Below are 15,433 nucleotides of genomic sequence, written 5' to 3' on the forward strand. Positions count from 1 at the left end.
TGACAGTAAGACATCCCTAGCACACCAATGGCTGAGAGGTTGTTAGTGATAGGGGTGACAAAAAAGCATGTCTCATTAAAGGTTGTAGCAATTTCAACCAAATTTGATATATGTGTGACTCGTTATTTGTATATAAATACTGTGGCAGTAAGATACTCCTACCACCGCTAGGGGTGGGTGTTGCGACGAGGAGTAGTGATACGTGGAAATGTCCGAAAAGAACCTATTGTATTTCTTTATTGTAATTAGTTTACTTAGAGTGGTTTAAAATATTAAGCGCAGTGAGTCTGTTTGTGCTGTTCAGTGCATAAGCTACTTCTTGAGAATGAACGTTGCGACGAGACAATAATTTAATCAGTGTGTCTGGTGGCCGAAGGTCATACCACACTACTCAGTACCACAGCCACATTTAACGTCCTCTGTAAAGCCGCTTCCACATAACCAGACAGTTGGTAGCGGCAGTCGTTTCTCTCGAAACGAAAATCATTTACTGCCAGATTACAAGTTTCCTCATAATTCAGGTGGAATTGCTGAACAAAATTCGTTAGGAATACTGATAAAACATGTGTACTGGATTGCTGTCATGTCTTTCTTTAATCCGACATGGTGCGTATCCAAAACACTCGAGCAGTATTCAAGAATGCCTCGCACAAGTATTCTGTACGCGGAATCCGCTACAGATGACTGACCTATTGGTCGGGGTGAAGCCGCGGGCGAAATGCTAGTCATCTTTAACGGAGACCGTACACAGAACGCTTGTGCGACCCACTTTTCAATACTAATCGAATGACTGGGATCACCACTAGGTCAGATTAAGGAAATGTCCCAGAGATTCGAAAACAAAATGGAAACAATCATTGATACCCTCGTCCTAGATGCTTTTCATTAGACTTTGAGAACTTCAGTAAAGCGTATGCTCCCTGTGAAAGTTCATCACTGCCTGACGCCTATGTGACATGCTCGGTGTAAGTCTACGGAGGGTCAGCCAGCGATATCCCTTCCCACTCTTTAGTGAGAGCCCATGAAAGTTCTTGGAGAATTTGCAGTGGAACAGGACGACTGTGAACATGTGTGTCAAGTGTGCACCATATATGTTGGATGAGGGTGAGGTCGGGACTCGCCACTGGCCACTCCATTACATTAGTGTCCAGGTTTCGCGAGACATCGTTGCTTAAGCCCGCCACATATGCTCTGGCATTAGAAGGAATTCAAGGCCACCGCCGTATGCAGTAGCCACCGCATGTTCTACCAGCATCTGTTTGATGTAGTGCCTGGCGGTAAGGCAATCATGGACTACGACAAGATCCGTGTGTGTGTGAAAGCTGAAGCCCCCCACAACATCACAGAACCTTGCCAGATTTGTCCATTTCCTGGACAGCATTCGACAGGTTCCGCTCACCATGTGTCTCTGCACGCAAACACGGTCATCATCTTGCATCAGAAGATATCTGGACTCGTCTGTTAATAACGCGTTCCTCCACTGACAAAGTTGCCAGTTGACAGGCGATGGGAACTGCATAACTGAAGGCGAGCTGTAACATGGAGTATCAAGAGGGGTACTTGAACAGGACGTCTCGGTCGTAAGGCCCTTTCTCGTAACCTGTTCATTGCAGTTTGATCGGACACAGCGACTCCAGTAGCTCTTATGAGATCTCCTACGACCGAAAGTCCATCCTCTTTGGATCAAACAGACCGCCCTTGCAACTTGCGCTGCACTAAAATATCGTGTTGCATGTGACTGGTTGAATACAGCGTCCACAAATGACAACGCCATCTCCTACTACAAAAACACTGGGACACCGGTACTCACTTCTTCTGAGGAGTTAATGTATGACACAGCCAATAGATGTAGAATGATTTTATTTGTTTCCTACAGTGAAAGCGAAGATCTCAAGCCACGCAATAAGACCACAGGTACCGCATGTGTCAAAACAGATTTCACATACCGGACGTTCAAAAGAAATGTTTAAATGTGTGCGAAATCTTAAGGAACTTAACTGCTAAGGTCATCAGTCCCTAAGCTTACACACTACTTAACCTAAATTATCCTAAGGACAAACACACACACCCATGCCTGAGGGAGGGCTCGAACCTCCGCCGGGACCAGCCGCACAGTCCACGCCTGCAGCGCCCTAGACGGCTCGACTAATCCCGCGCGGCATACCGGACGTTGATACACATGATCCCATAACTCTCTTGAACGGTGTATATTTCTTGGGAGAACCGGGAAGACAAAACAAGAGACATTAGTGCTCTGACGGAGGTGTATAGACAGTCGTTATTCCCTCGCTCCATTTTCTAGTGGGCAGGACAAAAATGTTCAAATGTATGTGAAATCTTATGGGACTCAACTGCTAAGGTCATCAGTCCCTAAGCTTACACACAACTTAACCTAAATTATCCTAAGGACAAACACATACACCCATGCCCGAGGGAGGACTCGAACCTCCGCCGGGACCAGCCGCGCAATCCATGACTGCAGCGCCTAGACCGCTCGGCTAATCCTGCGCGGCAGGGCAGGACTAGTCGCGGTTCAAGGTCCCCTCCGCCAAACAGTGTATGGCTGCTTAAGGAGTATATATGTGGATTTGGATCTGAGGGTAACCACAGTACCTGACATAAAACCTGTTGCCTCCCTAGTTACGTGTTCCCTTCCAGTACACCTGGCAGTCTAGCAGCTTTGGGCGTTTCGTAGTGGGTGTTGTAAAGTAAGTGGCCAGCACGAAGAGGTGCTGGGGCGGTGGAGTAAGGAGCCCTCCCCGGGCTGTGGCCAGGTGGGGGCGTCGCACGGCGCGCCGCCGCTATCAGCGTGCATTCCTGGCCGCGGCGCAGCGTGCGATAAGGCGCGGGGAGCCGCTCACTGGCTGCGTGGCGGCCGGTCGGAGCGGACACAGCGGGCAGCCTGGGCCGTGGGCGCTCCGGTGAGTAGCTGGCCGGCCGGCGCGGGCAGGCGCCTCCTGTCCTCAGGCATTCCCATCAGCACGTGACGCAACCTGTTGTTTACACTGTGCAGCTGCCTTCGCTTCTGTTCTCGTTCTCTCATTTCTCTTATTAAACAGCAACACCCTTACTTATGTAGCACTCATTTTCTGAACATGCTTATACACATTCGAGTTACTGCTAATCGTATATCATATCTCCTAAGCCATGTCTAAATACGGCAGCCCTATTTTAAAAAGTGTTTGTGGGAACTGCATTCAGGCAAGGACTCGGTGGCTCAGTGGTGTTGATAACAATTGCTAAACAACAATGGCACGACCACAGACAGCTTTAAAATTAAACTTAGTCCAGATTGTAAACGTAACAGTGTTTATCAGCGTATGATAAGAGAGTTATTTTTTTCGTGGTGACTCGTTAGCCGTTTTAGAGAAAAGTGTAAGCAGTTGTAATAATAATTCTCACAAACGGTTTTTCTCGTAGTTGAACACATTGAACTAAATGGTTAATGCAGAATGTTATTTCATGCACGGTTTATGGAAAATAAAAGTGGTAATGTGGCAGACAATGGATACGAAAATGTAGAGTTCGATACTAGTCGATTATGTGACCATTATCTGTCTCTTATTTTTTCTTTAACCTCTGGCAATATTTATAAAAGTAAAAATGACGAATTTCACTTTGATTCGGAGTCCATATAAACTGTATGTCTCCCTGACCAGGATGAGTAAGGTCTGAGGAAGCCAATGGGATACCACAGTCAATAGGAGCGTGTGTAAAAAAGCACTGTTGTGTGCTCAACCCAACCTTCAGGTTAATAGCAGCTTTACCCTTACCTTCAGGTGAGAAAACCTCTTTTTTAGGCCTTCTTCCCGTTTTAGATGCACCCGCCAATCCTAAATTTACCCCGTTACAGGAGCAGTCAAATGAAAACAAGACATGTGGAAAAAAGTAAGTAAACTGTTCATGATTCCAAAATCAGTCGCCAAAATCGTTAATACGTTTATCCTGCTGTGAGACAAGACGATCATTGGCTTTATGGGAAAATGTTTGCTGTTACCTACGGAACTATGATGGTACCCAGGCGTGCACCTCTTCATCCGAAGCAAGTCGCCGGCCACGAATGTCTTTCTCTAAAAATATGGAACTCGCATACCCAAAGGTCGGGGCTCAATGGAGCCTATGTAAGGACTTCCCACGAAAATCTGCAGCGATCTCCAAACAACCCTGGAAACATCTGGGCGGCCATTTTTTGGCAGTTTGTTTCGACTTCATTGCAGAAGTTTGGCTGGGAATCTCTTACACATCCTCCATCAAATGCCGATGTCTCCCCATACGGTTTCCACATTTTTAGAGCGCTGATCAAAGACATTCGTAGTTGTCGATTTGCTTCGGGTAAAATCATGGATACGTAGGCAATCGCAAACATTTTTCCATGGAGGTATTTACCGTCTTGTCTCACAGTGGGATAATTATATTAACCATTGCGGCGTCTACTTTTTAAATAATGAACAAATTGCTTCCTTCTCTTCCATCTCTCTCGTTTTCATTTGACTGCCCCTTATATTTTTGCCTCTTGCTGGATGTGTTCTGTCGTGACATGGTCACGTATTCAAATATGCGAGGAGAAACTGCGAACTCAATTGCTTACGTGGCTTGTAAGTAATTTTAATGTGTACTTTGTGTTGCCGTTTCTGTATTGTGCTTCTGAACGATAGGAGGAGAATCAGCTCCGAATTTGTGTAAGTGGGTGGGGGAAACTGCATTAAAGCCTATAAACAGACCACGGATTCGATCCAGGTGCAGCTCACCGCCATACATGGCTAACTGCCGCGCTAGGCTTTAAGTTATTAAGTATTTAAAGGAATACTGAACTAGCTTAAATACTTCCTACGATTTGTGAAAGGTGGTGGAACATATCGCAATGCTGATAAAAGCTTGTAAGCATTGAGGAGAAAGTTTTCCCATTTCGTAGATGTTTCGTTTGCGGCTCTTGTCTCATGTATATGTAACATGTATATTTACATCTTAGAAGGCTGTTTAATTATTTGTCTCGAAAGTAAAGTAGAGTTCGTTTACTTATATTGATTAATATGGAGATGTTTTCCTTTGAGTGAAATTTCACTTTCCGCGCTACTTCCAAAGCATAATTTTCATCGTTATGATCCACATCGCGCCTCATATTCCAGAGTCCGTATTACGTGCTACTTGTACTTCTCGTCTAAAAGTAACAATTCACGTGTCGCCTTTGTTTTCTATCCTCAACATTTAAATTCACTTCTATTCATCATAAATTATATCATGTAACACATTTTAGTATTTTTTCTGCAAGTTGTATTTTATTTTATTGGTCCTAAAACTCAAAAAATATTAACCGTCTTTTATTGGTTTGGTCTTCTGAGGACAACATGAAAAAAGTTACGTCGTCCTCCTTTTCTCCTTTCTTTCTCCCCAGTAGTGCTTCTTTCTTGCCCTATACCGTTCTCTTCTTTCTTCAATTTTTGATTTTTGTCTGCCTTTTTCTCATTCCTATGTTTTCTTCCATGATTTCCGTTTCCTTCTGATTTGCTTTAACTTCTTTGATCCAAGTCACTGATGTTATTGGGTTTCTGTCACAGAAGTTGAAATTTACGGGCCGGCCGAAGTGGCCGTGCGGTTAAAGGCGCTGCAGTCTGGAACCGCAAGACCGCTACGGTCGCAGGTTCGAATCCTGCCTCGGGCATGGATGTTTGTGATGTCCTTAGGTTAGTTAGGTTCAACTAGTTCTAAGTTCTAGGGGACTAATGACCTCAGCAGTTGATTCCCAAAGTGCTCAGAGCCATTTGAAATTTACTTTTGTTATTTTTTCTCATCTAGTCTCTTTAGGTGTCCATAGAACACAACACTTCTGTTTCTCATTCCGTTTAATATTTGTTCTGTTCTTTCCTAGACTTCTTTATTACATCCTAATTTCCATTTCCCATCATAATATTTTGGTCCCGAGATTTTTCTGATTATTTTTCTTTCCTTATTTTCTGTTTCACCTAACTGTTTGTATTCAACGGAAGGCATTCTGAAGTACAAAGGCATTCTGGTCTAATGAAAGTGTTGCAGTGCTGGAGTTTTACTGGTTTTTTGTTAACTGGAAAGCTACTTCCATTTTCCTTGTCTTAGCTAAGTTGTCCAAAGCATTCGGCTGTTCTGTTTCACCTAATGTATTTAAATCTGTAGCCTTTTTTTTTATTCTTTCTTAATCAGTTTCAATATATTTCGGTGTCTTCTTTGCGTCGTCATACACTCTTTTTTCATTGGTCTGCTTTTAAAGTTGTCTCTTGTTAGGGATTTGTCTGCATTATTGTATCTTCTATAGATTCGACTAAGATGGCTACATTGTCTGCAAAAGCTAAACAGTCAACTCCAAAATTTTTCCCTTTTCCCTCTGCCACGATTTTTTATGTGGCTACTTCTTCTATTACTTTCCTCCATTTCCTGATTATCTTTTCTAATGCAACAATGAAGTAGCAGTGAGGACAATCCATCTACTTGTCTTACACCAGTTTTGATCACAAAAGCTTTTGAGGTTTCACTTAAAAATCTAATTTTACAGTTTGTATTTGTTAATGTGTGTTTTATAAATGCGACTGTTTTGTTGTCAGTTCGAATCACTGTTAATTCGTTGAATAATATTCCTTTGATCTCTTTCTATTATTTTAAAAAGAAAGGAAAGTCGAAACTTAGGAAAATGCCTTAAGTGATCTCAACTAATGTGGCAAATTAGTGTTACATTCAAAAATAAATATTAAATCAAATGATGTTAATTATTAGTTGCTCTACTTTGCATTATTGATTTTATAAACGTGCCCATTGATACTGAGTATGTAAATTAATGTTTATTATTTTATCTTTCTTCTTGATTGTTAAGATACGTTCCTACATCAATTAGCAAACGTAATCCCCAAGCACCCTTTCATTCTTCTCCTCTTGATATTTCTCTTGAGGATCCTAAAACTTTGGTGGAAGCGTCCATCCTGTTCTTTTTAGTAAGCTCCCGATTTCGACTCTCTTTCTTCATTTGGAGACTGATATATCGCATTATCTGTTGCCTTACAAAAATTATTCTTTCACCACTGGTTCACTGCAGAGAACACTCTTTTTTCCTCCCCTGATGTTGATGACACAGCAGCCATGAAGAAATAACAATTCAACAAGAGGCAGTTTGGTTCATACCGAATCCAAGGCACCCTAAAGTTCTTCCTCCTACTCTCTCTTCGACATCAAGCTTATAGAGTAGAGTTTCAGCATCCACATACAATAAGAGACGCTCAATCCTTTTCTTGGTCACTAACCTGCACGCAAGAATTGTTCTTGTAGACTCATGACTTATTATTAGCTTGTGTCTCTATGTCTGAGTTTTGGAGAACTCTGTAGACATGGCAAACATTGTTTAAGTGTTGTTTGCAGGCACGAACACTCCCCATCATTCAGAGAGCTGGAAGAAATAAAAGGAAATACGTGTTACTTAAAAGTAATGTTTCATTGCTGTTTAAAATACGAGAAATGAAGGCATGTCGAAAAGTCGCCATCCTGTGATCAAACGCGATTTGACTTATAAACAGTAATATTTTTCTCATATTTTAACATCAGCAGAATCCAATAACCAAAAAACTCATTTAGACTTTGTTTTTGTTACATTTTATGATCCTGAATTATATTGCAACCACGTTCGTGCCCGCTGCTTCGCTAGCATGCATTGTACGGTCTGCGCACACACACACACACACACACACACACACACACACACACACACACACTATTGTTCACAAATTGTAACACTTCCTAAACTCTTCACGTTAATTAAGATCGTAGAAGAATCGTCTTTGCCGAATGTGACATTTCCACAGAAAGTTTCATATCCTAACACATATTTCTTTATACCTAACCGAGAAGTGAAATACCAGTTTCCGTAGATTTAGCTTTAAAAATTTTTTAACATAACGAAATATTTTCTTAAAATTTTTCTTCCTCTATTTCACCCCCTTTGGGGTTGGTTTCTAAAAATAGTGAATCCTGACTTTTTTTTTAATTTCTAACAGAGAACCCAAATACAAATTTTCGTACATTTAGCTCTGAAAATGCTTTATAATGAAACAATTTCAAAAAACTTTTCATCAGCTATTTCACTCCCTGAGGGGGTTAATTTTCGAAAACACTGAAAAAAGGATTTTTTGTTTGTAACCGAGAAGTCAAATACCAATTACATAGATGTAGCTTTAAAACTCTTTAGTAATCCTTTAAGAACGATTTATTTTCAAATAAACTTTCATACACTATTTTACCGCGTAAGAGGCTGAATTTCCCAAAATGTTGAAACACGTGATTATTTTTATTTCTTATTGAGAAATCAAACACCAATTTTCGTAGTTCTTGCTTCGAAAATGCCGTAATAGCGACATGTTTTCAAAAAGCCTTTCATCCCCTATTTCACCCCATTAGAAGTAAAATTTCGATAATTTCTTCTTAAACGATCCCTACAAAATAAGGTTCCCCACACCTTTCCAAATTTCAAGTTTCTATCCCTGGCGGTTTCGCCTGGTCTTTGATGAGTGAGTCGATCAGGACATTGAATTATATACTACAACAGTTAAATTTTTAAGCATGGTAAAATGTGTTTCAGGAATTCATTTCTTATCTCAGGTAATGTGACAGCTACATGTGGAAGATTATGCCTTTCTATATGACTAGTTCTGCATTTTAGTGCCGTGCTCTTAGCCATGCACACTGTCAATAGAAACAGTCACGAAACTATACTATTGGCAACATGAAATCGTAGTGTTAAACCGTATTCTGTTATATTTTAATTTAAGTACCTGTTTCATGTTTATGGTTCTGTATAGAAACTGACGTACACGTATAATTTACAATTTTTCCTCATGAAGACAACACGTGTTTGTTAATCTGCTGAGGGTATATGGTTTTTCAAGAAACTATCTTAAGTTAAAAAGTTCAGTGACGTTTGCATTTGTAATATAATGTTAGGTAAATTACTCTCCTCAGATCTGCGATTGTTAAAGACAAGAGATATAATAAGACTTACAGATATCATTCTATCCGTGCAGATGTAGATGGCGCCAGACAAGACAGCGGAATTAAATTTTTGGAAGCGCCGTACTTTGAATAAAAACTGTTTGGTTTTAAACCTGTAAACGCTACTTACTGTCGAACCTCAGAGTGAATAGACAAACTGGTTCCTTTGTCCTGGATCACACTCAGTCATTTGAGTACTTCAGTACTCCTCCCTCTTGTTTTCCTTGTTTTATGACTGATATCAAGTTACATGAGGAGCTAGAAGTGTTTTCTCTCCTAATGCAGCCGCTCTTTTGCGTATTTTCAGTCGACTGTAGTCATATATATGACTCTAGCTGACACCTCCTGCGCGAGGTTATTTAGAGACCCAGATGGAATCAGGAGAACTTGGCTATATTTCATATTCATACACCGGTATATATACAACCTTCTTTTATGATTCTTGAAAGGTTGTATACCTGGAAGAATCCTGGAGATACTAATAGGTATCAGATAGATTATATAATGGTAAGACAGAGATTTAGGAACCAGGTTTTAAATTGTAAGACATTTCCAGTGGCAGATGTGGGTTCTGACCACAATCTATTGGTTATGAACTGCAGATTGAAACTGAAGAAACTGCAAAAAGGTGGGAATTTAAGGAGATGGGACTTGGATAAACTGAAAGAACCAGAGGTTGTAGAGAGTTTGAGGGAGAGCATAAGGGAACAATTGACAGGAATGGGGGAAAGAAATACAGTAGAAGAAGAATGGGTAGCTCTGAGGAATGAAGTAGTGAAGGCAGCAGACGATCAAGTAGGTAAAAAGACGAGGGCTAATAGAAATCCTTGGGTAACAGAAGAAATATTGAATTTAATTGATGAAAGTAGAAAATATAAAAATGCAGTAAATGAAGCAGGCAAAAGGGAATACAAATGTCTCAAAAATGAGATCGACAGAAAGTGCAAAATGGCTAAGCAGGGATGGCTAGAGGACAAATGTAAGGATGTAGAGGCTTGTCTCACTAGGGGTAAGATAGATACTGCCTACAGGAAAATTAAAGAGACCTTTGGAGAGAAGAGAACCACTTGTATGAATATCAAGAGCTCAGATGACAACGCAGTTCTAAGCAAAGAAGGGAAGGCAGAAAGGTGGAAGGAGTATAGAGAGGGTTTATACAAGGGCGATGTACTTGAGGACAGTATTATGGAAATGGAAGAGGATGTAGATGAAGATGAAATGGGAGATAAGATACTGCGTGAAGAGTTTGACAAAGCACTGAAAGACCTGAGTCGAAACAAGGCCCCGGGAGTAGACAACATTCCATTAGAACTACTGATGGCCTTGGGAGAGCCAGTCATGACAAAACTCTACCATCTGGTGAGCAAGATGTATGAGACAGGCGAAATACCCACAGACTTCAAGAAGAATATAATAATTCCAATACCAAAGAAAGCAGGTGTTGACAGATGTGAAAATTACCGAACTATCAGTTTAATAAGTCACAGCTGCAAAATACTAACGCGAATTCTTTACAGACGAATGGAAAAACTGGTAGAAGCCGACCTCGGGGAAGATCAGTTTGGATTCCGTAGAAATGTTGGAACACGTGAGGCAATACTAACCTTACGACTTATCTTAGAAGAAAGATTAAGAAAAGGCAAACCTACGTTTCTAGCATTTGTAGACTTAGAGAAAGCTTTTGACAACGTTAACTGGAATACTCTCTTTCAAATTCTGAAGGTGGCAGGGGTAAAATAAAGGGAGCGAAAGGCTATTTACAATTTGTACAGAAACCAGATGGCAGTTATAAGAGTCGAGGGGCATGAAAGGGAAGCAGTGGTTGGGAAAGGAGTGAGACAGGGTTGTAGCCTCTCCCCGATGTTATTCAATCAGTATATTGAGCAAGCAGTAAAGGAAACAAAAGAAAAATTCGGAGTAGGTATTAAAATTCATGGAGAAGAAGTAAAAACTTTGAGGTTCGCCGATGACATTGTAATTCTGTCAGAGACAGCAAAGGACTTGGAAGAGCAGTTGAACGGAATGGACAGTGTCTTGAAAGGAGGATATAAGATGAACATCAACAAAAGCAAAACGAGGATAATGGAATGTAGTCAAATTAAATCGGGTGATGCTGAGGGGATTAGATTAGGAAATGAGACACTTAAAGTAGTAAAGGAGTTTTGCTATTTAGGGAGTAAAATAACTGATGATGGTCGAAGTAGAGAGGATATAAAATGTAGACTGGCAATGGCAAGGAAATCGTTTCTCAAGAAGAGAAATTTGTTAACATCGAGTATAGATTTAAGTGTCAGGAAGTCGTTTCTGAATGTATTTGTATGGAGTGTAGCCATGTATGGAAGTGAAACATGGACGATAACCAGTTTGGACAAGAAGAGAATAGAAGCTTTCGAAATGTGGTGCTACAGAAGAATGCTGAAGGTAAGGTGGGTAGATCACGTAACTAATGAGGAGGTATTGAATAGGATTGGGGAGAAGAGAAGTTTGTGGCACAACTTGACTAGAAGAAGGGATCGGTTGGTAGGACATGTTTTGAGGCATCAAGGGATCACCAATTTAGCATTGGAGGGCAGCGTGGAGGGTAAAAATCGTAGAGGGAGACCAAGAGATCAATACACTAAGCAGATTCAGAAGGATGTAGGTTGCAGTAGGTACTGGGAGATGAAGAAGCTTGCACAGGATAGAGTAGCATGGAGAGCTGCATCAAACCAGTCTCAGGACTGAAGACCACAACAACAACAACACCGGTGCTTTGCTGTTTTTCACGGAAGGATAACAGTCCTGCGGTGAATGTTAAAAGCCGGATGATGCACCAGCTTGCAAACATCCGTAACAGTCGCACCAAGTATCATTTATCTGAATAACTGCGTTATCTTAGGTGCGCCGCATAATGGGCTGGTGCAAGACACTAGTTTCAATACTTGACCAAAGAGCGCTATGGACTCCCCGTCTGATGCTGTGTTCCTTCTTCACTGAGCGTACATTTTACATTATGTCATATTTTTTGTTGAGCAGCACCCTTATAGCTCTTTGACAACGTGTGCGCATGTTGCAACAGTGACGTCGAATGCGTGTCACGCGTATTAATAAGATAGTGACCTCTCTGGTTGCCAGCGAGTGAGGTGGCACAGCGGTAACACAGGGCACTGTAATCTGAGAGGGCGTCATCTCGGAACCTCCATTCGGTCATCCAGATTTAAATTTTCCCTAAATAACTTACGGCGAATGCCGCTACAGTTCCTTTTATAAAATACGCTGCCGAAATCCTCTACCGTTCTGCCCCACTAAGAGCATGTGTTCCATCCCTAAAGACCTCATCGTTGACAGGACTTTAAATCGTAGTCTGACTTCCTTTTCTCCTTTGTGACTGGCCACGCAGAAATGAGTCGGCCTTCAACGCTGACGGTCGAGGCGTAGATGAAACTAAAGCAGCCACTTCAGCCGCCTAAACGTCATGTTTACTTAATTAATGCGGGTATTTCTGGCGAAACAAACTGTTACAAGAAGCCATTTGCTTGTAGTTAGCTCTATGAGGCTTACTCGGTGTTTTTATTATTATTTTTTTTAATTGGTGTCACTAGCTGTTAAATCCTACACTACTGGCCATTAAAATTGCTACACCAAGAAGAAATGCAGATGATAATCGGATATTCATTGAACAAATATATTATACTAGAACTGACATGTGATTACACTTTTACGCAATTTCGGTGCATAGATCCTGAGAAATCAGTACCCAGATCAACCACCTATGGCTGTAATAACGGCCTTGATACGCCGGGGCATTGAGTCAAACAGAGCTTGGATGGCGTGTACAGGTACAGCTGCCCATGCAGCTTCAACACGATACCGCAGTTCATCAAGAGTAGTGACTAGCGTATTGTGACGAGCCAGTTGCTCGGCCACCATTGACCAGACGTTATCAATTTATGAGAGATCTGGAGAATGTGCTGGCCAGAGCAGCAGTCGAACATTTTTTGTATCCAGAAAGGTCCGTACAGGACCTGCAAAATGCGGTCGTGCATTATCCTGCTGAAATGTAGGGTTTCGCAGGAATCGAATGAAGGGTAGAGCCACGGGTCGTAACACATGTGAAATGTAACGTCCACTGTTCAAAGTGCCGTCAATGGGAACAAGAGGTGACCGACACGTGTAACCAATGGCACCCCATACCATCATGCCGGGTGATACGCCAGTATGGCGATGACGAATAAACGCTTCCAATGTGCGTTCACCGCGATGTCGCCAAACACGGATGCGACCATCATGAAGCTGTAAACAGAACCTGGATTCGTCCTAAAAAATGACGTGCACCCAGGTTAGTCGTTGAGTACACTATCGCAGGCGCTCCTGTCTGTGATGCAGCGTCAACGGTAACCGGTGCCGTGGTCTCCGAGCTGATAGTGCATGCTGCTGCAAACGTCGTCGAACTGTTCGTGCAGACGGTTGTTGTCTTACAAACGACCCCATCAGTTGACTGAGGGATCGAGACGTGGCTGCACGATCCGTTACAGCCATGCGGATAAGATGCCTGTCATCTCGAGTGCTAGTGATACGAGGCCGTTGGGATCCAGCACGGCGTTCCGTATTACCCTCCTGAACCCACTGATTCCATATTCTGCTAACAGTCATTCGATCACGACCAACGGGAGCAGCAATGTCGCGATACGATAAACCGCAATCGCGATGGGCTACAATCCGACCTTTATCAAAGTCAGAAACGTGATGGTATGCATTTCTCCTCCTTACACGAGGCATCACAACAACGTTTCACCAGGCAACGCCGGTCAACTGCTGTTTGTGTATGAGAAATCGGCTGGAAACTTTCCTTATGTCAGCACGTTGTAGTGTCGCCACCGGCGCCAACTTCGTGTGAAGGCTCTGAAAAGCTAATCATTTGCATATTGCAGCATCTTCTTCCTGTCGGTTAAATTTCGCGTCTGTAGCACGTCATCTTCGTAGTGTAGTAATTTTAATGGCCAGTAGTGTAGTTCTCGTTCGACGGCGAGGGAAGAAAATAGATGAAATCGTACCATTTGGTTCGATAATTATTTTTTGTCTAAACCATCCCGGTGCGTGCGACTGTCTCAGTTTGTAATTGATAGGAAACTAACGGGACCAGCGACGCTCGACAGTGTTTAACTGTCTTTTCAGAGTTTCTTTGCCATGCGCCGAGCAAGGGAGACATCGGTTGAGGCTTCTGTTCGAATGTGAAACTGACCATCCTGATGAGAGTTTTCCGTGATTGCCCTAAATCACCACTGGCTAATTACGCCATGTTGCTTTAGAACGGCCACGTGGCAAAGAACGTACCCAGCGAGGGGTAGAGAAGGCAGTGTTACCCACCGCCCCCCCCCCCCCTCCTGCCAGAAAGGGATGATAGAAAATGAAATGATCGAGTGGAATTGTTCGCTGGGAGACCCTGTGTGGGGTTGTTCGGCCGCCTGCAACAAGAGTTTCTACTTGACACTATTTCGATAACGCTCGCATCGACGAAGATAAGATGAAATGATTAGTACAACAAAAAGCCGGCCGAAGTGGCCGTGCGGTTAAAGGCGCTGCAGTCTGAAGCCGCAAGACCACTACGGTCGCAGGTTCGAATCCTGCCTCGGGCATGGATGTTTGTGATGTCCTTAGGTTAGTTAGGTTTAACTAGTTCTAAGTTCTAGGGGACTAATGACCTCAGCAGTTGAGTCCCATAGTGCTCAGAGCCATTTTACAACAAAAAAACCCAGTCCCCGAGCGAAGAAAATCTCCGACTCGGACGCGGATCGAATCCAGGACTGTTTTTTTTTTTTCTACCAATGACCCCGTGATTTAGATGCAGCGACGGTGCCCACTTTTTTGCGTGTATCTCATTATGAGGGTTTAATCTAAAACTAGGGAAAATCAATCTACAATCTACCTGGCACCTCCACTCTTACCTTACTATAAAAAACTGAACTATCACCCTTCAGGTGTTGCCCCTAATTATTTCCAAAAATTCTCCGAAGACGATAAGTTTCACGGTTCTGAAATTTTTTGTTATTTCTCTTTCAATTATTTATTTATTTTTATTACATGATCATAATTAGTAAATGTTACAAATGAAAATTTTATAAAAAAGCATGTTACAAAGTATTAACTAAAATAACTTCGTGAAGCACTTGTGCTACTTCAGCTACAGGAACCTTTCTTCAACTAGTTTTTTCTCGTCCACTGCCATTGGCGATTTCTGTCTCCAGCAATACCGCCTAAAATATCTGCGACAGGCTCACGTTGCTTTGCTAATGCCTCAATGAATGCAGCTTTCCTTGAATCAGCCAACCTGTTTCCTTAATCACTGCCGATAATTCAGATTATTCTGTCTTCATTGTGATGCTGCGCGGAACGTCACACTGAGCCTGGCACTCCCCAGCTAGAGAGGGTGGGGGTAGGGGGAGGGGGGGCTACG

Source organism: Schistocerca nitens, chromosome 6 (assembly GCF_023898315.1).
Source record: "Schistocerca nitens isolate TAMUIC-IGC-003100 chromosome 6, iqSchNite1.1, whole genome shotgun sequence".
In the NCBI taxonomy this organism is placed as follows: domain Eukaryota; kingdom Metazoa; phylum Arthropoda; class Insecta; order Orthoptera; family Acrididae; genus Schistocerca; species Schistocerca nitens.